The sequence below is a fragment of the Panthera leo genome, chromosome F3 (assembly GCF_018350215.1).
Source record: "Panthera leo isolate Ple1 chromosome F3, P.leo_Ple1_pat1.1, whole genome shotgun sequence".
NCBI classification, from domain to species: Eukaryota; Metazoa; Chordata; class Mammalia; order Carnivora; family Felidae; genus Panthera; species Panthera leo.
In genome coordinates, this window is record NC_056696.1 from 595,952 (window position 1) to 618,492 (window position 22,541).

General features: G+C 45.9%; 1 long non-coding RNA gene across 15 annotated transcripts in view; it reads left to right on the top strand.

The window, feature by feature from the left end:
• Positions 1 to 2,626: 2,626 nt before the first annotated feature.
• Positions 2,627 to 22,541, top strand: part of LOC122211999 — a 37,351-nt gene continuing 17,436 nt past the window's right edge. For 5 of the 15 annotated variants that reach the window (XR_006198934.1, XR_006198929.1, XR_006198938.1 and 2 more), the window contains exons 1-4: positions 2,627 to 2,878; positions 11,304 to 11,340; positions 11,862 to 11,912; positions 12,446 to 12,536. This is a non-coding gene — a long non-coding RNA (uncharacterized LOC122211999). Of the gene's footprint in view, positions 2,879 to 5,351; positions 5,420 to 11,303; positions 11,341 to 11,858; positions 11,913 to 12,440; positions 12,537 to 13,478; positions 13,790 to 22,541 lie in introns of all 15 variants that reach the window. The other 10 variants (XR_006198933.1, XR_006198932.1, XR_006198935.1 and 7 more) reach the window with 10 other exon arrangements.

Here is a 22,541-nt window from a genome sequence, read left to right on the forward strand (position 1 = left end):
CCCACAGGTTTCAAATTGTATCAAAATTAAGAGGCCTAGAAGCTGTGAAGAAAGCATTTGTGCATTCCTACTTAGCGATGCAGGATGTAATCTGTCAACTGAGAGAAGAGGCAGAGGTGAAATAAAAACAAAGTTATTTATCTGGGGTCTCAGAATTGCAGTTTGGGAAAGACACATGTGGGCAGCAACCAAAAGAGTGCCTCTACCCTCCCCACCCCCGTCCAGGGAATAAAAGTAAGAGGTTTTTGAAGACACAAGGGAATGCTCGTATATGTCATTTACTAAGAATTCTGATGACCAAGATTGGTGTTGGTGGCAGGAAAGTAAACTTGGTGACCGTACCTGGTTTCTAAGGCCAAAAGTGAAGCTTGGGCTCATGTCCGTGTTGTGTTGAAAGCAGGCAACCCAAACTCTAAAGCCCTTAATGCAGTGGCTGGCACACAGCAGGTCCTCAATATATGGTTCTAGTATATGAGGGGGGGGGGTGTTGGCTACCACGCAACCATTTCACATTCTCTGTGCTCCCCGGGGACTCTCACTGGAGATAGTGGGGTGGTGGGATTGTGGCTGAGACTCCCCTTGCCCAGCAAGAAGCAGGCGTAGGTCTCAGGCCAGGCCAGTAGGATGCTCCCTCCTTGGAACGGGAACCTCCAACCCCTGGAGCTCCTTCCACCTGAGTGGTGGCACCCTAACCACTCTGTCCTTGCCAGGTGACTATTCCCAAGGGTCTCTCTTTGTGGAGCTACCTTGCTTTCAGCCCAGTCCTCCAGGCCCCCCTTGGACTCTGGGAATGCCCATTATCCTTCCAGCTTCTTTTCTTTTCCCTAGGCTAGTGAAAATCATCTTCTCTGGCTTATGGCACTGACAAATGGAGACAAGGGACTCTGAATCTCCTCAGCAAGAGGGCTGCTCTGAGCTGTCCCCAGTCCTAGTGACCGGAGGGCTGAAACCCGGGGGGCTCTTGAGGGCAGGATGCAAGTCCTTTAAGTGGCCTTCAAGGCCTTAACAGGACCTTGGAAGACTGCCAATCCTTCTTGTTCATGCCACTCCTGCCCCACTGGCCTCCTAGCTATTTGTCCCACCCAGCGGCACCCTCCTACCTCAGGGCCTTTGCACTTGCTGTTCCCTTTGCCTGGAATGCTCTTCCTCCAGAAATCCCCCAATCTACTCTTCTCTTCTTTGCTCAATGGCATCTCCTCACAGGGCCTCCCTCAGGCACCCTACTTCAAAAATACACCTGTCCTAGGGGTGCCTGGGTGGCTCAGTCGGTTAAGCGTCCGACTTCAACTCAGGTCACGATCTCACGGTCCGTGAGTTCGAACCCCGCGTCGGGCTCCGGGCTGATGGCTGATGGCTCGGAGCCTGGAGCCTGCTTCCGATTCTGTGTCTCCCTCTCTCTCCGCCCCTCTCCCGTTCATGCTCGATCTCTCTCTGTCTCAAAAATAAATAAACGTTAAAAAAAAAAATTAAAAAAAAAAATACACCTGTCCTCTTTGCCTACTTCAGTTTTCTCCAGAAACTTCCAACATACCACATCATCTGCTTATTTATTTTTCTGTCTACCTCCCACGCCCTGTGAGGGCAGGCTTTTGCCCATCTTGCTCACTTCCGTATCCTCAGTACAGTAACCTGGCATGTGGTAGGTGTCAATAAACGTTTGTAAACCCGAGTTGCCGTCTGGGTGGACGCGGTCAGGAACTTGGTGGAACGAGCGTTGGTCGCAAAGGGTCTTGGCTGACTCAGTCCTGGCAGGCAAGTGCCCTATTGGGGTCCTGGAAGGATCCCTCTCTGCCACTCTCGCAGTGACCTGCGTGTGGGGGAGGGAGCCACGCAAGGCCTGGCCAGTCTGGGTGGAGAGCCACTGTATCTTGGAAGACCCGATGATGATGATGATGATGATGATGATGATGGCAGCTTTTATGGTTGCTGGTGTTTTTTCCTAGGTGTCTGTTAAGTGCTTTACATTCACTATCTCGTTTATGTCTGGTATCGTTCCGAAGAGGCGGTCCTATTACACCCATTTTATACATACACATATATTTTAATGTTTGTTTATTTTAGAGACAGACAAAGCAGGAGCGGAGTCGGGGCAGAGACAGAGGGAGACAGAATCGGAAACAGGCTCCAGGCTCTAAGCTGTCAGCACAGAGCCCGACGCGGGGCTCGAACCCGCGAACCATGAGATCGTGACCTGAGCCGAAGGCGGACACTCAACCGCCTGAGCCACCCAGGCGCCGCTATTACATCCATTTTAAAGACGGGAACCACGGGGCTTGGAGCGTGTCCGTACCAGGCTCCACCGCCTCAGGCCACTTCCCTGCAGCCCGGCCAGGAGCTGCTCCAGGAACGAAGGATGCATTTCCGCCCTGCCCGAAGGAGGGGGAGCGGTAGCCGGGCCGCCGGGCGTGGGAGGCGGGGCTTCCCGCGGAGGCGGGGCTGCGGGTGGTAGGGGCCCAGAGCGTGCGTCGCCCCGAGGACCTTCCCGCCGAGGGCCAGGCTGCGCGGCGGCGGCGGCTCCTTCTCCTCCTCCTCCTCCCCCCTCCTCCCTCCCCCCCTCCTCCCCCCTCCTCCTCCTCCCCTCCCCCCTCCTCCTCCGCGCGAGCGTCGGCGCGGCGCGGCCTGACGTAACCGGGCGCTCGGCCCCGCCCCAACGCGGCTGAAGCCTCGCAGCCAGAGAGCCGGCACCGCCGCCGCCTGGGCGTGGAACGCGGCGCGAGCGGCCGTGGCCTCCGGCGCCGCAGCTAAGCGGGCGCAGGGCGAGCGGGCGGCGGGACGGCAGCCCCGGCCCCGTCCCCAGCGCTCGGCTGACCGCGGGCCCCCTCGTCTCGTCCCACAGGCCGACCCTCGACAGAGGCTGCCGCGCACCGTCAAGAAGGAGGTGGGTGCCGGAGGCGGGGGCGGGGGCTCGGGGCGCGATCCTGGGGGAGGGGGCTTCCAAGCCCCCCGGGGAAGGGTCTGGAAGGAGAGGTAGCCGGTTTCGGCGGCGGGACGGCCATTTCCGGTTTGGGGCTCACCTGGCTGGGTACGTCCCTCCCGCGGAACTGAAGGCGGCTGAGTTTGGGGGTGGGGGTATAGGGGGACTCTGGATGTTTTTATGCTGCGTGCCGGGGCGGGTGCAGCGGGAGGGCCCCCCGCGTGTGGGGCACCCCTGGATATGTGTGGGTAGGACCTCCTCTTGTGGTTGCGTCTCAGTCAGGTGAGGCCAGCGCCTGGGGGTGCTGACTGGGCGTATTGGGTGGTGGGGGGCTGAATGGAGCTGCAGAAGGGGGACCAGACTTCGGAAGGGGGGAAAGGTTCACTGGAAAAATGCCCCTCATCCCAGATCTGCCCTTTCCCGCAAATTCTCAATGCTTGGAGCCACCCCCAGGAGCCAAGAGACTCCCCCCGCCCCCACCCCTGAAAGCCCCTGGCAAGTGGGTTACTGCATTTGTGGGCTCGTCCCCTGCTGTTTTGGCAGCTGGGTGTCCCTTAGCCCCTACCCCACCCCCACATGCAGTAGAGTGAGAAGCAAGCAAGGTTCAGCTGTCCCTCTGCCCCTTCCCTCTCCTGGGGGCCAACTGGGAACCCAGGCCAGCCTTTGGCTTCTAGCCCTGGACTGCCCGCAGAGGGGAGAATCCATAGTGGTTGGTTCCTGGGAAGCATTTAGATGCTTGGACTGTGTGTGTGCGTGTGTGTAAAGCATGCACACGCCTGTGTGGGCGAGGACGTGTGGCTGTGAGTGTGTGCCTCTGAGAATGTCTGTGCCTCGGTCTGGAGATATGCGCGTCCATCTTCTTACTGCGTGTACACGGGTCTGTGTGTTGATGTGTTTCCGTGAGTGTGAGGTGCATCTGTGTGATGCATGAGTCTCTGTGGACGTGGGAGAGGCCGTGACCACGTGCGTGTGATCGTGTGTGAGTCTGTTGCCTTCCTTATGTGACTTCACCTCCTGGGGCCCCGCCACTGCTGAGCTGCCCCAGCCCTGTATCCTGAGTCCTCAGCCTGAGGCCACAAATGCCCGCAGCCCTTGGGGGCTGGCCTCACTTCTGTGCCTGTGGGTGTGTGTTGAGGGTGTCCGCATCTGGTGTCGGCACTGAGCACCAAGAAGCCCCTCCCCGCCTGGGGGCAGACAGCCCCCAAAGGACAGCCTTGAAGCCGGGACCGGTTGCTGCCCCTCCCTGCTCAGAAAGCTCGGGCATATGTGTCTGCGTGTAGGTCTCTCTAGGTGTGGCACGTCCCGCGTTGTTGAAAGAATCAGCTCCAGGGCTGACTGTGGATTCTAGCGTTTCTTCCTTTTTTAAATTTTTTTAACGTGTATGTATTTTTGAGACAGAGAGAGAGCATGAACGGGGGAGGGTCAGAGAGAGAGGGACACACAGAATCCCAAGCAGGCTCCAGGCTGTGAGCTGTCAGCACAGAGCCCGACGCGGGGCTGGAACTCACAGACCGCGAGATCATGACCTGAGCCAAAGTCGGACGCTTAAGCGACTGAGCCACCCAGGCGCCCCTCATTCTCTCATTTCGGAATAAGGTGGGATGTGTGGAATTCCTCGGAAAGGCCCAGATGTTTCCAGTTTAGCCCTCTTAGAGGCCCTGTGGGCACCTGAAGAAAGCTCTGTGTAGATAGACCACCTTCCAACAAAACATACAGACCCACAATATTCTGAGGACTATGTTAGGGGAGGGTGTCTCTAGCACCTCCCCCAAAAGCCTTCAGGTTAAAAACCTGCAGACTCTTGGCTCATTGTTCAACCAAACCTGGTTGTGATATGTGCTCTCCAGATGTTTGCAACTGGAATGGCTGTGTTTTCAAGGAAATGGTTGGCTGTTCAACTGGGAGTGGGGGCCACAGGCAGAAGAATGTGTGAACAAGGCATCTGCCTCTGGGCAGGGCTCCAGCTGGGACCCTGGTCCCAGCTCTGCCAGCAGCTCCCTCGATGCCCCGGACAAGTCCTTTCCCCTCTCAAGGACTCAGTTTCCACATGTGGAGAAGGAGCGTCCTTGGAGGTCCCACCCAAGTCAGTCTAGTTTGGATTATTGGCCTCGGGGAGGGGGGTTGGGGTGGTGGGGTGGGTATACTTTGCCCCTGGTGACCAGAGGTGTGGGCGTGCATCCTCTCCCCTGGGAGCAGCCGAGTTTGGGGCATGGAATGAGCTTTCTGCCTGACAGGAGGCCAAGGCCATCGCCTGATCAGAGGGACCTGTGTGGCCTCCCCCTGGGTGCCTCAGGGGGGCAGGGACAGAACCTTGCAGATTTGGGCAGAAGGCCTCTAGCGCCCATTGACTCCGGATCTGCAGTCAGAAGGCACGGCTTACAGTAGGGAGTTGGTGGCTGATTGTGAATTCTGTATTTCTTGGGGCACATCGTTTCAGGAATCAGAACTTCCATTTACTGGGGGCTACTCTGTGCCGTACCTTGTGTGGACAGGTAACTTTCTGAGGTGAGTGCCACCGTCCCCACTTTAGAGACAGAGAAACCGAGCTTGGAGGGGAGGCGTGAGTTGCTCAAGAGCACACGGCCGACAGGGTGCGGAGCCAGGGACTTCACCCCCAGGTCCGTCTGACATCAGAGCCGGGCTTTTACGTGTCATAACCCAAACGTGTCCATCCACGTCTCCGCAGCACTGCAATGTCAGCACGGGTGGTGCCGTGATTTCCATCGCACGGATGTGAAAACTGGCCCAGAGAGAATAAATGATGTCCCAAGGGCAGAGAACAAGTAAAGGACAAGTTCAGGTCTTCTGTTTGTCAGCCCTTTGTTCAGCCCGGGTGCCCCCTGAGGGCATGGCCACAAGCCCATGTCCCACAAAGCCGACTTCCTCTCTCCTTCCCTTTCCCTGCCCACCTCTTTGGGGAATATCTCCCCCCAGGATCAGAGAGCCAGGCTCCAGTGGAGTGGCGTAGGGAAGCTCTTTGCCTAGAAATCCGGGAGTCAAGTCAACTCTTCCTTCTCCCCATTTTCTGGGTTCAGAGGAGGCACATCCCTGCCTGTCACAGCCTTGCCCAGAGACACCTCCCACCCTTCTTTCTGGACCTGTTGGCATAACAGTCAGTTGCTTTTTAATTTTTTTCTATTTAAAAAATGTTTCACTGTTTTTATTTATTTTTGAAGGAGAAGGAGAGACAGAGCAGGAGTGGGGGAGGAGCAGAGAGAGAGGGAGACCCAGAATTCGAAGCAGGCTCCAGGCTCTAAGCTGTCAGCACAGAGCCCGATGCGGGGCTCAAACCCAGAAACCGTGAGATCATGACCTGAGCCGAAGCCGGGCACTAGTGCACTGTACCATCTGAAAAGTAGGAAGAAAGCTTTAACTTGGTAGGCTGTTACCAAAGACCGTCTGTAAGTTAGTTTTGGAAGTTACAGGAAAGACAGAGATCGAGCAGACAGTGTTTGGATCCTTAAGGTGCTCATAACAGAATAGAGCTGTCCCTGGGGTTTTTGAAACAGAAAACTTTCTGTGGTTTTTAAAAGTAATTTTCAAAGGAATTCATTTTTATTCATGGCCATTTGTTCACTTCACAAGTAACTCTTAAGTGCCTGTTAGCTACTAAGTGTTATGCTGTTGTTGTAGAATACGAACGTTCCAAAACCAGTCTCTGCACCCCAGGAGTTTGTTGTTACCACCGTCCTTTGTATTATTTACTCTATTTAGTGCTTTCTAGGTGCCACAGTCTCGTAGAGCTTATACTTATCATTGTTATTTTGTATTGGCATTTGTTCCAGTTACCGTAAGTTCCCGGTGAGGAATCCGAGTTTTCAAAGACTGGGTAGAATCTACGGTAAGCGTGCAGAGTGAGTAGTTCAGTTTGCCAGGTAGAGAGGCAGAAGGACCAACATTGGTGTGTTTGACAGTGTTTGTAAACTATCGCGATTACGTGTTTGGCGGAGTACACAGCAGTGCAGAGGCGAAGGTGTACGAGTGAACTTAGCAGGATTTAGGAGCAGCTGGGTTTTGCTGGTAGAAAACGTGTGCTGTGGCAATGGTTGGGAATGAGGTGAATACCTAGGTAAGACAAGCTTATGGAAGTTTGTTAGTGCTCTAGAAAGGAGTGGATCTTACCCGATAGGCCTTGGGAAATTTCTTCGGTAGAATGCTTTTAGCGGCAAATAATAGGTGACTTCTATCAGTGACTAAAGCAGTAGGAACCAGAAATGTTTTGATGGTTCAGTGATGTCATCAGGATGCCAGTCGTCTCTTGTTCAGTTTTGGAGTTGGTGGTATTTTTATTTCTCCTTTCGGGGGTGGCTAATAGCAACGGCTCCAGGTATCATATTCTCATGGGAACACCCAGTGGGTGGGAAAGACTGCTTTTCTTTCGGTGTTTCTTTTCACTGGGAAGAGGCTTGCAGTAGACTTCCTCTAACATTTTAAAGACTAGGTTAGGTCACACACTCATTCCTCAACGGGTCCCTGGTAAATCAGGTACTGTGATTAGCTTAGAATAATCCTTTCTCTTTTTGAAGCCAGGGTGAGGCCACCTTCTCTGTGTATGGAGACAATAAATATCCCAATAAAGTTGTGATTCTCTAGCAAGAATGAAGAATACGGAATGGCTCTTAGGGAGGGAGCCAGCAGTATTTGATGCAGGGATTTTGGAGAATTTGAAGCAGAAGACTAATAAGATTAGATTTGAGTTGGGACACTCTGGTTGATGCATAAAATAGAGATCACCAAGCCTTTTTCCTAAAGAGCCAGTGAATATTTTAGGTGATGTGGTCTCTCAGCTCTGCCCTTGTAGTGTGAAAGCAGCCATAGCAATATGTAAGTGAAGACATGGGACTATGCCCCAAGAAAACACTGTTACAGAACCAGATGGCAGGTTGGATTTGGCCTGTGGCCGTAGTTTGCTGAAGCCTCATATGGAGGATAGGTTATAGGAAACCACATATAGAGACTGGGAGGCAGAGGAAGCTCCTGTTTTCTTAGCCTAGTATTAGTCCATTATGAAACTTTCAGCTGTGTAGATTGAAAACGTCAGGGGGTTCAATTTATTCCGTTAATTTTTTTTCTGGGCCTTGTGTCTTTCTCATTTGTTTTGGTTAACTTTTTTTAGTCATTTAAGAAATAAGAATAATATGTGGTGCCTTTTTTTTTCCCTGCGAAAATCATCAGTTAAGAACTCATGTTTGACTACGGCACTGGCAGGGGAAAGATAAAGCAGAGACCGAAACAGTATAGTTAATACGAATTTGTGATTCCTGAATATCAAAAGTTAGGGGGTAAGAGAGAACTCTCAGAAGATTCAGAGATTTACAGGTTGTGTGCCAGCATTTAAATTGGGCATGAAGAATGAGTAGGACTTTATCAGATGAACAGAGGAGAGCAGCAGGAATGAGGACACAGTAATTATGACTTTTTGAATATCTTGGCAATAACTGCCTTTAATAGGTGAACTATATTTTTAATTTTCTAAGAAATTAAGGAAAAGAAACAAAACACTATAATCAGTAGTATGTTGTTATACTGGGTCTGATAGTTCTGGTTTTTTCTAGAACAATCCCTGTTACTTCTCTTGATTCCTATCTGCCAGAAAAAATGAACTAAGTCCTAGTTAGTGGGAGAAGATTAACTGATTTTTCATATTTGAGAGGAACTTGTATATGGTAGAACATAGTGGCAACCACCAGGATTCTCTTTTGGTTTTTTTTCTGAGTAAAATAGGATTGTTGCTTGTTTCACACTTTCTGACATGATTTCATCTATTCCTTTTAAACCTTTCTTCAAATGGGTATATAGGAATGTAGGAATTTTCAACAAATACCAAGGAAAAGAGTTTCCAGGAAAAGTATTCTGTGACATAACCTTCTGACTGTAACCACGTGTAAGACATCAACCCAAATAATAAAAATGTCATATAACACAGTTGTGTTGGAGGCACCCTAACGACACCCAGATTTGATTATTGACTAGAAGAGCTCACAGGACTCAGCATATACTTGTACTCGTGCCTATGGTTTGGTATGCGGACAGGCTGAAAGGCCAATCACCACAGAGGAAAGGTGCATGGGGTGAAGGCCAGAGGAGACCAAGCGCAGGCTTCCAGGAACCCTTTCTCTATGGAGTTAGCAGGATGTGCTGAATTCCTCCAGCATGAAATTAGGGCAGCAGAAGTGAAATGTTGTCTGCCAGTACGAGGCTTATGGATACTCAGTGCCCGAGGTTTCATCAGATGCTAATCACATAGGCATCTTCTCCTTAGCATGTCCCCAAATTCCAGGTTTCCAGAAGGAAATCAAGTGTACGGCCTGAAGCACATTGATTGTACCAGCACTTAGGCAGAGTGAGCGACTCTTAACCAGCTCGGGAATGGTGGGAACCCTCCTGAGATCCAAGATCCCAGGGAACCACCAAGGGCCAGTCATTCAAGTAGGATGTTCGGAGGGTAGCCATCTTTGGCCCGCTGGATGAAACCTGTTCTGCATAGGAATTATAGCCCTGACTTAATTTTTGGTGCTGTCTTAAGATTTTATTTTACTAGCAAGTAATATGATGGTTACCATGGTACTGGTTTCAGTTTCATCATCCATATGAGGTAGGTATTTGCACAAAAATTACTAGGGCAATATTAGTTCATTATAATCTTTTTTTATGTGGCTAAGCTTTCATTATGATTCTTAGATACGATCAACATAATGATTTTTGATTTAAAATTAGAATGAAATCTCTTAATTATATGGAAAACCCAGGTTTGATTCCTATAGTGCTGAATCCCTGTTTATAGTTATAAGATATTTGATCATATTCACCAATTGTTTTCTTGCCTAAGTATACAAATAACTTTTGTATGTGTGCATTTTGCTTTATGTATTTTCATATACTTCCATATGGGAGACAGTCCCCCTACTGTGTTACTTTGATCTCTATCTTCATTTTCTTTTTTTAAAATTTTTTTTTCCAACGTTTTTTATTTATTTTTGGGACAGAGAGAGACAGAGCATGAATGGGGAGGGGCATAGAGAGAGGGAGGCACAGAATCGGAAACAGGCTCCAGGCTCCGAGCCATCAGCCCAGAGCCTGACGCGGGGCTCGAACTCACGGACTGCAAGATCGTGACCTGGCTGAAGTCGGACGCTTAACCGACTATGCCACCCAGGCGCCCCACTATCTTCATTTTCAAGGTGACTGTATCATGCGTTAATATATGCTAAGAGTAGCTTCAGTGGATACCATGTCTTGTTGTTGGTGTTGTTCTATACATTTAAGAAGCCTTATTTTTTACACAAGTTTTAAGTTCACAGCAAAATATAATAGAAAGTACAGAGAGTCTCCATATACCATACCCCCGTACACGCCTAGCCTCCCCTGTTGTCAACATCTTGCACGACAGTGGTCCATTTTTCGTAGTATATTTTTTTCAGTTCCTTTGTTTAGTTTTGAGCGAGAGAGCATGCATGTGTGTGAGCAGCAAAAGGGCAGAGGGAGAGGGGAGAAAGAATCCTGTGCTGTCAGCACAGAGCCTGATGCAGGACTTGATCCCATGAACTGTGAGATCATGACCTGAGCTCAGATCCAGACTTGGACGCTGAACCAACTGAGCCACCCAGGCACCCTGAGAACAGTGGTGCATTTTATATGGACACTAACTCTTCATTTTGAGGCCAAGTCTCTAATTTGCATTAGTGTTCAGCCTTGGTGTTATACATCCTATGAGTTTTAACAAATGTGTAATGATGTGAATCCACCTTTGTGGTATCGTGTGAAAGAGTTTCACTGCCTTAAAAGTCCTCTGTGCTGTGCCCCTTTATCCCTACATTCACCCCAACCCTTACCTCCGTAGCCTAGCTCTTTCCAGAGTGTCATATAGCTAGAATCATACAGTGGATATCTTTGAATGTTTAGAAAGTTAAACTTCCCTGGTCATTGAAGGTAGGCATTCAAGACATTCTTTGCCCTTTGTTTTGTTTTGTTGCTCATCAGGAGAGGGTCTGATGACCTATGCCTTCCATGAAAAAAATCATGATTGCTCTAGATGTGTGTCACCTAATGGGGAGGGTTGAGAAAAATGACATCATGAACCACTACATAGCACTCACATTGGGATCATCCTCCTCTGTGATGTGCGGTGGGTCTAGAAAGACGCTCTAGCAATGGAAGGAGACAGTCTCAAGAGGTTAGAACTTTAACTGGAATGCCAAATCTTTCCTTCTTACCTTGCCATTGGAAATAAGGCCAGGGAGAGTCTGTTTGCTGTGGTTTGGCCATGCTGCAAAGGACAATAGCTATAGAGCCCACTTTGTGAGGGGGTGTTTCATCCTAAAACTGAACAGTCTCTACTGAAGGGTGGGGAATTCTGTTGATTTAACATGTATTTTGCTTTCTTCTTTAGGAGCAGATAAGAATGCTGAGGAAGACTCTATAACCAGGTAGGATTTGTATGGATTTGTAAAAATGACATTTGTTGGGGCACCTGGGTGGCTCAGTCGGTTAAGGGTGTGACTCTTGATTTCACCTCAGGTTTGTGAGTTCAAGCCCCACGTCGGGTTTTGCGCTGACAGGCTCCGTGGGATATCTTTCCCTCTTTCTGTGTGCACTCACTCTGAAAGTATAAAGGAATGAAATGAAATGAAAAGGAAAAGGAAAGGAAAGGAAATGAATGAACTGAAAATGATGTGTTTCCTAAGGGAATGCAGAGAACAAAAGCAGTTGTTGAGTGTTCTACCCTGGACTAGACACTATATCCTATGCGTAACATCCGTTCAGTTATATAGTCGTTGCATAGATTTGCAAAGTAGCTGTGTTATTGTAGCCTACTTTTTATTTCTTTGGCAAGTGTGGTTTAGGGAAGTTGATTACTCGCGCCATGATTCCATAGTTAATGGGTAGCTGAGGGGCTTTGCCCATTAGCCCGTGAAGCTTCCACATCCATTCCTTGGTTCCTCAGCAGCACTGAGATGAAGATCCGGATCCTAGGGCAGATCAACTCAGAATGTCAAAGGTAATGATGTCGGAAATCTAATTTAGGGTTTTCTTAAGAACCCAGGTTAGTCCAAGCATTTGCCCTTATATATTTGACCACTAGTGTTAACAAAATAATTAGTGCAGTGGTAACTACTCCCATGTTTTTGCCATCAGAGATTTTAGGGTGGATGTCAGCTATGACCATGGTGTCACCGCTTTCACATAATAAGCAAGATCTCGTCAGGCAGCGCCTTAGATATGGTGATATCTCCTCTTCTGAGACAAATCATTTTTCTGTAAGGGAAGGATATCTAGTTGTAGACCATGTTATGTTAATTAAATTCAGCCTCTCTTTCGAGGATATTGCTATATGATTCTCTGTTGCCTAAGTTCCCAGTCTGGTTTCCCTTTGGGCTAGTACCCTTGACTAGTTCTAGGAAGCTTTTTCTTTTTTTGGAGATGTTTTTCCCATGACTTTTCTGTACTGTGTTTTTGCCTTTTTACTTTCTCTCTGATTTTCTTGGTATTCCTTTTTTTTTTCCATTAATTTTTCCACTTCTGCCAGTGAAGGACTCTCCATTTTTCCAGAGGCCAAATCAGAAGCACTTAGAATCTCACGATTTAAGGAACCTCAGAGATTAATTCATCAAAATACCCTCTGGTACGTCAACCTACATTTAACCTCCTTGCCCAATGGTTGTTTCCATGGAGAATTTGAAACTCAAAGGGATTGAAGTGACCTATTTGGATATGATAAGTGACCGTAATGAGATTTCAATTTGGGTTCTTTTCTTTCTTTCTTTCTTTCTTTCTTTCTTTCTTTCTTTCTTTCTTTCTTTCTTTCTTTCTCTCTCTCTCTCTCTCTCTCTCTCTCTCTCTCTCTTTCTTTCTTCCTTTTCTTCGTTTTTTTTTTCTTCACCTTGCCGGCAAAATTTAAATAATAGAAAGCTGGGGAGTGGGTCTAATGAATACAGTGAAGGAGGGTAAGCATCGAATTAGCAGAAGAGACCAGGTTTCAAGAAGAACAACACTGAGTTAGGTGGGAATAAGAGTTTTAGAAGAGATGTCAGAATATGGGGGTTTTTGCCCAGTGAGATATAGGTAAATGACAGGAATGAAGGACCCAGGATTCGGGGAGTTGTTTAGAAAGGCATATTCAAATAGAGAGTTCAAGAGGGTCCTGACCAGGTTTCTGCTCCTGTGTGTGTTGGTTTCATTGAAGGTGTGAGCATACCTCAGATTTTCTGATGAGAGAGATTAAAAATCATTTGCACTGCTGGGAAGAGTCTGTTTACAGCAAATAGAAGTATGATATCATCGACTTCCACCCAAAGTTAGGGAGAATGGCTTAGATCCTCTCAAGGAATTGGGGGTGGGAGATGGAGATTCTGAACAACAGAGATGTATGGCCCGAGGCAAGCTGTCTCCTCACTCCACCTCTTTTCCTAAATCTGTGATGCCCTTCCCATGTACCTGTAGGGCTGGGCAGGGGTAGGACTGACTTGTCAAATCAGTAAGGGAGCTTCATCTGGATAGGTGATAACATGCCTATGTTGAGGTGACTGTGTGGATGACTGAGACTCCCAATTCGCTTGTTCTCCAGGAGCAGGACATGGCTCCTACCCTCGGTCATTTGAGCCCATCCTTGTTGTAGGAGTGTGTGCCTTCATAGGCTAAAGATTGAAAGGTTGGAGAATGCCACTGAACCGTGTGGAAGAGTGATGTAGGAGTGGGAGCTCATCGGGAAGAAAATATTCAGGCAGCGTATAGAGAAATAGAGGCACAACTACCAGGACCATTTTGTTCGCAGTCTCTCTCCTTGGGTAGCTGAATGCCCCTGAAGGCTTGGAAGGTCTTGCTAGTTATTATGGACCTAAATAAGGCAAGACCAGTGGAGGAAAAGAGTTGGCCTTGGTAAGTTTTGATCTTTAATTCTCTAGTTAGTACTTCCACTCATATCATAGAAACCTTAACTTTGGTATATTTACTTAAACGGAGGTCTACCTGACACACAATGTAATATGTGATGCAACAACTCTGGATGTTCCACGATGCTTGCCATAAGCGTAGCTCCCGTCTGTTAATGTATGATGCTATTACGATACCACTGACTAGATTCCCTGTGCTGTACCTTTGAGCCTTGTGATTTATTCATTCTATAACTGGAACCCTGAACTTCCCTCTCCCCTTCACCCACTTTGTCCAACCCCCCACCGGCCCTCTCTTCTGGCAACAGTCAATTCTCTGCATTTATGGGTCTGTTTCTGCTTTTTCTCTGTTTGCTCATTTGTTCCCCTTTTTAGATTCTACATAGAAGTGAAATCATATAGGATTTGTCTTTCTCTGACTTATTTCACTTAGCCTCATACCGTCTAGGTATATCCATGATGTTGCAGATGGCAAGATCTCATTCTGTTTTATAGCTATGTAATATTCCAGTGTGTGTGTGTGTGTGTGTGTGTGTGTGTGTGTGTGTGTGTGTGTGTGTTTGTGTTTGTGTGTATGTGGTCTGTTCATGTATTGGTGGACACTTGGGTTGCTTCCATATCTTGTCTATTGTAAATAATGCTATAATAAAGATAGGGGTGCATATGTCTTTTCAAATTAGTATTTCCATTTCCCTTGGGTAAATAAATACCCAGTAGTGGAATTAGTGGATCCCATGGTATTTGTATTTTTAATTTGTTGAGGCCCGTTCATACTGTCTTTCACTATGACGATACCAGTTTACATCCCACGACCGGTGCGTAAAGGTTGTTTTTTCTCCACAACCTGAGCAACCCTTGTTGTTTCCTGTGTGGTGAAACTGAGCCATTCTGACAGATGTGAGGTGAGAAGTCATTGTGGTAACGTTTATAGATTTAATTTTCAACCATTTCAGAGAATTCCCTGCCAGTCACACTTGGTCATGGAAACTCAGACTGGGTCTTTCCTGGAGATTTCACAGGTTAGGAGAGGTGGAGGCAAAATAGAGAACTGAAAGCTTTTTTAAAACGGGGTCCAAATTTTGAAAGACCTGTACTCTGGAAACCGTAAAACACTGATCAAAGAAATTGAAGTTGACAGAAAGAGAAAGACATCTGATGTTCATAGATGGGAAGAATACATATTTTGAATGTGTCTACACTACCCAAAGCAATCTACAGATGTAATGCAATCCCTGTCAATATACTAACAGCATTTGTCACAGAGCTAGGCAGTCAATCTTAAACGTTGTATAGAACCACAAAGACCTTGAATGGCCAAAGCAATATTGCGAAAGAAGAAAACTGGAGGTATCGCAATCTCAGATTTCAAGTTTTATTCCAAAGCTGTAGTAATCCAAACAGTATGATGGGTACTGGCGTAAAACCTAGCCACATAGCTCAATGGAATAGAACCGAAAACCCAGAGATAAATCCACCACTGTATGGTCAGTTCATCTTCCACAAAGAGGAAAGACTATCCAGTGGGGAAAAGGCACTCTCTTCACCAAATGGTGTTGGGAAAACTGGACAAGCCACATGCCAAAAAATGAACCTGGACCAATTTCTTTACCATACACAGACATGAACTCAAAATGAATTAAAGACCTCAGTGTGAGACCTGAAACCATAAAAAATCCTTGAAGAGAGCACAGGCCGTCATTTCTCTGACTTTGGCTGTAGCAACATTTTACTAGTTATGTCTCCTGAGCCAAGGGAAATAAAGCGAGAACAAACTAGGGAGACTACACGAACCTACAAAGCTTTTGCACAGTGAAGGAAACCGTGAAAACTAAAAGGCAACCTCTGGGATGGGAGAACATGTTTGCAAATACTTTGCAAATCCAGTAAAGGGGTAGTATCCACAATGTATAAAAGATTGATACAAGTCAACACCCCCCACGCCAAAAAAGCCCAGTTTAAAAATGAGCAGTGGACATAACCAGACATTTTTCCAAAGACAACATACAGATGGTCAACAGGCACATGAAAAGATGCTCCCCAAAACTACAACGAGATACCACATCACACCTGTCAGAATGGCTAAACTCCAGGACACAAGAAGCAAGTGTTTGCGAGGATGTGGAGACAAAGGAACCCTCTTGCTGTGTTGGTGGAAATGCAAATGGGTGCGGCCCCTGTAGGAAACAGTATGGAGGTTCCTCAAAAACTTAAAAACAGAACTCTCCTATGATCCAGTAATTGCACTACTGGATACTACCCAAGAGAATACAAAAACACGAATTCCACGGGACACACGCAGCCCTGTGTTTATTGCAGCATTATTTCCAATAGCCAGCACAAGGGTCCATTGACAAATGAGTGAACGAAAAAGAAGTCCTATATGTATGTATGTGTGTGTATGTATATCCATACACACACACACACACACACACACTGGAATATTACTCAACCATAAAACGATGAAATCTTGCCTTTTGAAATCACCTGGATGGAGCCTGAGAGTAGTATGTTAAGCAAAGTCAGGGAAAGACAAATACCATATGATTTTACTCATGTAGCACTTAAGAGACAACGAGTGAGCAAAGGGAGGAAAAAAAGGGGAGAGACAAACCAAGAAACAGGCTCTTAACTGCCGAGAACAAACAGATGGTTTCCAGAGAGGAGGTGAGTGGTGGGAGGGTTGAAGGAGGTGATGGGGATGAAGGAGTGCCCTTGTCATGATGAGCACGGGGTGAGTATGGAGTTGGTGAATCACTATATTGTACAACTTAAACTAATAAGACACTGGATGTTACTATTACTGGAATTAAAATAAAACTTAATGAAAAAACCAGAGGCCAACTTTTAATTATACCAAGAAACTTCCTTGAATAAACAGCTGACCTTTCCCTTAATTTTTGAAATTTTGTTTTTAAAAAAATGAACATGTTTTTGTTGTATATTTTTGCTCTAAATGCTTTCCGACAAACCTGGTCCTGATGATTCATGGCCTACATCAGCTAGCCAAGACTTAGATTTCGGTACCGAGGTAAAGTACCCTCCTGTGAAACTCACTTTCCTGCTCTGAATTTAGTTCTCTCCCTTATTTACTCTGAAAATTTAAGAGTAGCCTGTGCATCATCATTTTATGTGTGTAATGGAAAGTTAGCAAGAACAAACCACTTTACAGATACATGACGCGTTGAATTTTTTGTTTTGTTTTGTTTTACTTTGGTAAATCCTAGAGGTGGAGGCTGAGAAAAGAATGGGCTGGAAAATATATAATGACAGTAAAATTATATTGGGAAAAGCTTTCCCATAATGGAGGAAATACGACATTTGGTTAAGGATAAGGATTCTTACTGTGATAGTAACATGACTGATAATACTCATGCCTAAATGAAATCTTATTGGGTCCGAGTATCTTCTGTACGTGGCCCCCGCCCCGGGCAAGTTTTATTTTGGTGAGATACAGGATTTTCCTTGGTCTCTATCCTTTGTTCTATATTTAGACGAAAATAATATTAGAAAATGTAGAAATTTAGATGTTTGCATTATTTCTCAACGTTTACCTTACAAAGGTGTTCCCCTGTATTTTTATATAACTCCATGAAGAGTAAGTTAAGATTGTGCATCTCCCTGAAGAATATGTATTTTGCTGAAAAGAGTAGCTCTATGAGCAGAGGCTCTTCATAGCCAAGTTGTCAAATTTCTAATTTCAGAAATCTTTCCTATTCTAGCTTTTAAAAATATCTCCTCCTAGTCCTTGTGTCTGATTCTAAAATTTAAAGTTTCAGACATCTGATATTTTGTTAAATATTCATTTCAAAGCCCCTAAATCATTATAAGCTACTGGAGGTTAGGAAACACACTTGTTTGACTCCTGGAGCTCCTAGAATGAAGTCTTGCTTGTAAGAAGCAATGTCATAGTTGTTGAATGTGAATAAAGGAGTAGGGAAATGGAATTCTGTAGAATGGAATTTGAAAAGTAATGAAATATGCATGATATATCACAATTAAATATGTGAATTTAAAAAGTAAGGCTTCAGTTTATATTCCGTTTAGTGTTTAATACGTATAAACGCAAATGAATTATTGAGAAAATCAGGAGTTACATACGAAAGAAGGTTTCCGTATATTTTTAGTATCCTCCCATTGTGAGCTTAGAATTGCAGAGAAAAAGTCCTCAGCCTTTGATTTTTCAACCCCATCTTTGTCCCATTACATACGTCCTTTGAAGGTTCACATTTCTTCCTAGAATTCTCATTCCCAATTCTTTCTCCATAGTGAAGGTTGATGTGTTAGGAACCTCTCTTTTTCTGTTCTTTTGTTAGTCTAGTAATAATTTATAGCTTTTAGGAAGCGATAGATGCCAGTAATTGAACAATTTATTATATAGTGAAGAAACTTAAATTCTTTATTACAGTATTTATAACCAGATAACTGTAGAGTGATAAAAGTCAGTATTATAAGGGATATACTGTGAATCAAAGTCTTAAGCTCATGCTTGATTGATTGGTCATGTCTTATAATTTTTTTCCTTTTTTCCTGTTCTCCCCCCATGCTTTTTAAGGTATTTTTTTATTTTTTTAAAGTTTATTTATTTTGGAGCGAGAGAGAGAGAGAGAGTGCAAGCCGGGTAGGGGCATAGACAGAGGGAGACACAGAATCCAAATCAGGCTCCAGGCTCCGAGCTGTCAACACAGAGCTCAATGTGGGGCTCAAACCCACAAACCGTGAGATCATGACTCATGAGCTGAAGTTGGACGCTGAACTGACTGAGCCACCGACGTGTCCCCCCCCCACCATGCTCTTTTTTAATGGTTTACCCCTACCCTAATATTTCCTTGCAGAAAACATTTCTTTAGTGTCTGTTCTCTTAGTACATCACTTTCTGTCAACTCCATTGTCAAAATATTGGTTATGGAATTCTGTCTGTGTGTGGTTTTCATCCATGACTCATTGCCCCACAAGGTTTATTATTCTTTTCTTCTCTTTCTTGGAAGGAGCTGAGCTAAATGTTTTTGTAATGTTTGTATTTCTCTTGGAAAGGGAGGGTGAGAGAGAAAGAATGAGCAAGTGCTCGTTGTTGTGATCTGAAAATATGCAAGGTACGATCTCAGTCCTTTTATATTTGTGGAGGGCTGTTTTGTGACCCAGGATGTCACTTATATTGGAGAATGTTCTATGTGCACTTAAGAAGAATGTGCATTCTTACTGCTGTTGGATGAAAAGATCTCAATATATTGGCGTTGATATCCAGGTATATAAATGTATATATGAAGGCCAATATATATCTATGTGTATCTGAATACATCTGGTCCAATGACACATTGGATCTGTGTTTCCTTACTGATTTTCTGCCTTGACGATCTGCCTATTGCCATGCGTGGAGTCTTAAGGTCGTCTACAATCATGGTATTTGTATGTATACATTTATTCATGTTTGTGATTAATCGATTCATATAAGTGGGCGTTTCACTTTGGGGCATAAACGTTTGCAATTGTTAGGTCCTCTTGATGGATAGACCCCTTAATTATGATAAAAAGCCCTTCTGAATCTGTTACTACCGTCTTTGGTTTAAAATCTAGTCTGTCTGGTGGAAGTATGGCGACTCCAGCTTTCTTTTGACTTCTAGTAGCATGATAGGTTGTTCCCCACACCTTCACTTTGAATCTGGAGGTGTCCTGGGGTCTAAAATCAGTGTCTTGTTGACAGCATATAGATGGATCTTGTTCTTTGGTTTTGTTTTATGTTTTATCCATTCTGATTCCCCGTGTCTTTTGATTGAGGCATTGAGTCCATTGACATTCAGAGTGATTAGTTAAAGATATGGATTTAGTGTCATTGTGTTATCTGAAGGTTTCATGCTTTTGGTGAGGCCTCTGGTCCTTTGTTGTCTCTGCTGCTTTCCACTCACAGAGTCACCCCTTAGGATCTCCTGCAGGGCTGGTTTAGTGGTCATGAACTCCATTAGGTGTTGTTTGTCTGGGGAAGCCTTTCTCTCTCTTTCTATTCATATGACAGCCTTGCTGGGGAAAGGATTCTTCGCTGCATATGTTCCCGTTCAACACATTGACTGTTTCCTACCCCTCCCTTCTGCCCTGACAAGTTTCTTTGGACAGGTCTGCTGATACCCTTATGTGTCTTCCCTTGCAGATTAAGCCCCGTTTGTCCCAAGCTGCTTTCAGAATTCTGTCTTGATCTTTGTATTTTTCCAGTTTCGCTTTGACATGTCGTGGTGTTGACCTGGTTTTGTTGATTTGGAAGGGAATTCTCTGTGCCGCCAGGACTTGGATGCCTGTTTCCTTCCCCAGAAGAGGGAAGTTCAGCTATAAGTTGTTCAAATAAACCTTCTGCCCCTTTCTCTCACTCTTCTTCTTCTGGGACCCCTATGATGTGGCTATTATTTCATCTCACCGAGTCAATTAGATCTCTAGTACCTGCCTCGTGGTCTAGTAATTTCCTTTCTTTCCTTTCTCTGCTTCATCTTTGTCCACAATTGTATCTTCTGTTTCACCGATTCTCTCTTCTGCTTCTCCCATCCTTGCTGTCACTGCATCCAGTTTATTTTGTATCTCGTTTACAACATTTCATTTTCAGCATTCATGGTGAGGATTCCTTAGGTCCTTGATCTCTGAAGCAGTAGATTGTCTGCTGTCTTCTATGCTTGGTTTCAAGCCCGGCTATGCGTCTTATGAGTGGTATTCCAAAAACGTGCTCAGATATATTGTTTCTGTCTCTTTTGAGCACTTCTCTGGCTGTCCTTTCGTCCTGGAATTTTTTTGAGGAGAATTCTTCAATTTCGTCGTTTTGGCCTGATTCCTGCCCTTTTTGTGTTTTAATAGCTTGTTCTGTGTCCCACACCTGCGAGTACTACTATATTAAAAAGGGGTCCTACACGGTCCAGGGCCTGGCAGTTGAACAAATGTTTTTGGAGTGTGTTGTGTGCACTCTTTTGGTGCATCTTTGGCTGCTTTTCTCGCTACTTGGAGTGGTGGCTTGGGCCTTCCACCAGGTGTGCTTTGATTTGTTTGTTGAAGTAATCCTGGAAAAAAGGAGAAGAGGGTGGTGAAGAATCCTTAGCCCAAACAAAGAGGGAAATGACAGGAGTGGAAAAAAAGACCAGGCAGTGACTCAAAGGAGCTATAGGGCTTAATGCAGAAAGAGAAGGAGGAAAAGGAAGAAGGAGATCTGGAAAAGTATAGAGAAGATGCCCGATCAAACAAACAAACAAACAATCAGAACAGAGGAACAAAGGAAAAAAAAATATATATATATATATAAAATTAGCTTTTTTTTTTTTTTTATCACGGACTTTGTCAGTGGTACGCCTTGGGGTTCTGGCTCTAGAACCCTGCGCTGCATTACCCTGGAGCCAAAGCCAACGACCTGCATATGGTTATGAGCTACTCTGAGAAGGTGGAGTTGGGGAAAGGTCCCAGCTTTGCAGCTGGACAGCCTTGAGTTCAAGTTCCAGCCCTGCCATTTGGCAGATTCACGAACCTTTCTGCCTTCCGTTTCCTCATGTATGGGATGGCAGGGGGTCACGTACCAACACGGCACTACATTGTGCTATCGCTGCCGAAGGTTCACCAGTATTTATGAAGGGACCAGGCACTGTGTTTGGCTTACCCTTTGAGAGTTGAGGGGCACCTGGGTGGCTCAGTCGGTTAGGTGTCCAACTCCTAATTTCAGCTCAGGTCATGATCTCACAGTCGTGAGATCGAGCCCTGCATTGGGCTCCACACTGAGCATGGAGGCTGCTTACGATTCTCTCTCTCCTCCTCTCTCACCCCCACCCACCCCTCTCCCCTACTTGCACGCTCTCTCTTGCTCTCTAAAATAAATAAAATAAAAAGAACTCAGTTGCAGAAGGATGTTTTGCTGCCCTGTCTGGTCACATCCGAACTTGTAGATGTTTTAGCACAGGATCTTGCTCTCCCTGGGTAAGCCCTGGGCTGGGGGGCGGGATGTTGTAGACCTGGAAGGGGATATTTCTTGGGGTCCAAAGGACTGAGCCCTCAAATGGAGGTCAGGGAGGCTGAGTCTCGCCTGACTGCCTCGCCATCCTGACGTGGGCAGCTGGATCTCCCCTCTGGGTCTGGTCGGTCACTGGCCCCGTGGAAGTAATCCCTCAGGCAAAGAAGGTCCAACACCCTCGTGAGCCTCCTGGCCCTGCCACTTAAGCACTCTGTGCCCCTGGGTGTCAGCAGCTAAGAGTGCTGAACTCCAGTGGGAGGCGGTGTGTTTTTCTTCTAGTAGGTACAGGAAGACAAGTGAATAGGTTCTTACACTTATTTTTCTCACAGAATCTCGAAGGAACTCGGGTTTATAAAGGATGGGAACAGCTCCCTTTGCAGTGAGCCTCCCTTTAAAAATCAGGTAGCTGAGAGGCGCCTGGTGGCTCAGTCAGTTAAGCGTCTGGCTCTTGATTTCAGTTTGGGTCATGATTTCTCAGTCCTGGGGTCAGGCTCTGTGCTGACAGCAGGGAGCCTGCTTGGGATTTTTTCTTTCTCACTCTCTCTCTCTCTGCCCCTTCCTGGCTTGTTCTCTCTCTCTCTCTCTCTCTCTCTCTCTCTCTCTCCCCCTTTCTCTCCCTCTCTCTCCCCCTCCCTCAAAATAAATAAAATCTTAAATTAAAAACAGCCAGATAGTTGAAGTCCCAAGAGTTCAAGAGATTTGGGTGATGCCTGGGACCTTGAATGAATGGTCCTTTAGTTTGTATTATTTAGTAAGTTATGTGTCATCAGTAAAT